This window comes from Trichechus manatus, unplaced genomic scaffold (genome assembly GCF_000243295.1).
Source record: "Trichechus manatus latirostris isolate Lorelei unplaced genomic scaffold, TriManLat1.0 scaffold00221, whole genome shotgun sequence".
In the NCBI taxonomy this organism is placed as follows: Eukaryota; Metazoa; Chordata; class Mammalia; order Sirenia; family Trichechidae; genus Trichechus; species Trichechus manatus.
Genome location: NW_004444157.1, coordinates 910,184 through 911,985, shown reverse-complemented (window position 1 = coordinate 911,985; position 1,802 = coordinate 910,184).

Here is a 1,802-nt window from a genome sequence, read left to right as displayed (position 1 = left end):
AAACAGGTTTTCTTTTTTTCTGATTATAAAAACATATATTAATTGTAAAACTCACTTATACTCACATTACCCCAAGAAACTGCTTTTAACCTTTTAATGGACTTCCTTGTTATTTTTCTATCCATTGGGATAATACTGTATATGTAGTTTTTCAAATTTTAAAATTGTGTAATGACTATTTACCCACATTAGTAAATATACATCACCATCATTATTTTTAATAGCTATGTAGTATTCCATTATGTGGTTATTTCACACTTTACTAATTCAATTCCTTATTGATGAATATTTAGGTTATTTGTCATTTTTTATTATCACAAACAATACTGCAATATACATTCTTACCAACTTTTAAAAGAGATTCATGATACATAATGGAGGGAGACATTTTATTATTGAGGTTTTGTTTTGTTTTTCAGAGTAGAAAACTCTGGGAGTCAGTACTAGGATCCATCTTAGTTCATGCTTTTATAAAAGGTTTGGAAGAGAGCATGAACAGGCCAATTTTGCAATTCATTTTTTCAAGTAGAAAACGCCAAGTCAGCAGTGAGAAACTGCAGAAACATCTAATGAGAGGGCAGGAAAGTGGAAGATGGATCTCAGTGTGGGAAAGTGTAAGGTAATGTATTTAGGGAATTGTGAGCCAGACTGCAGAGCATTATTATATTAACACATAACACTCCTTGCTGCCACACCAGAGACATACACCTGTCCTAGTGGGGCAATCCTTAAGTTTTTTTTTATTATTGACATTAGTAATACATGCTGTAAATGCACAATAGCAAGTGCAGTGAGCCTGGAACTGAGGATCACATCTGAGTTTAGTCCGAGGTCAACTGCTTACTGTGACTTTGAGAAAATTGATTAAGTTCTCTCACTTTCAGTTTCCTTATCTGTAAAATGCTTTCTTTTCAGGGTGATTATGAAGATCCAATAAACTGTAAATGAAACTATTTGCTTAAAGACTGTAATCATATTTGTCCAAGGCTCTCAAGAGAGGTTGAAACAATAGACCCTTCTACCTACAGAGTGTTGAGCACACAAGCAAGGCAAGGTCAAGGCCTGACAGATTTGGCCAGTAAATATACAACAAGCCTTTTTCAGACTTAGGCTGTTTAAGACTTACACAGACAGTGAAAGAACGAGTACCAGCTCCCCGTGGTCCTACTCCCAAGCACCAAAAAGGATGACACCAAAACAAAAGGGGCCAAAATGACAATGTAACTTGAGTTGTGGGACACTGTTGATGAGGAGCCAATGCTATGCAGCAGCTACACAGTTTTATCGCCTGCAGTTGTATTCCAAGCGGGAGAGGCAGAAAGCCTCATACTTACAAGAACTTGGGAGGGGATGAGAAACTCATGACAGCCTCCTTGGTAAATAGGGAGGCAAGGGGGAGATGACCTTGTAGCAGCTTCTCACAAGTCTCTCATCCTATCATGTTCTGGGAGGATCACAAGGCTTTCTACCAAGACTCAGATTAGCTGCCATTTCAGCCTTGCCTATGTGGTCTAGGTGGTGCATACAAGGTTGCTAGGGTACCAGCACAGAGCCAATCCCCTACACAGCAAATGGTTTTCTTCTGTCTGGCCAGAGCTGATAATATCAGGATTTAATTTTTTTCCCAATGTGGCAGATTAAAAAATGGTATCTAACTGATACTGTATTATGAATCTCTTTGATTATTGATGAGGCACTAGAAGAAAGTTAGTACTTATAGCTGTGTGGTCTTAGACAATTTACTGAGCAATTCTAAGCCTCAATTTGCTTATCTGGAAAACAGAGACAATAACACCTACCCT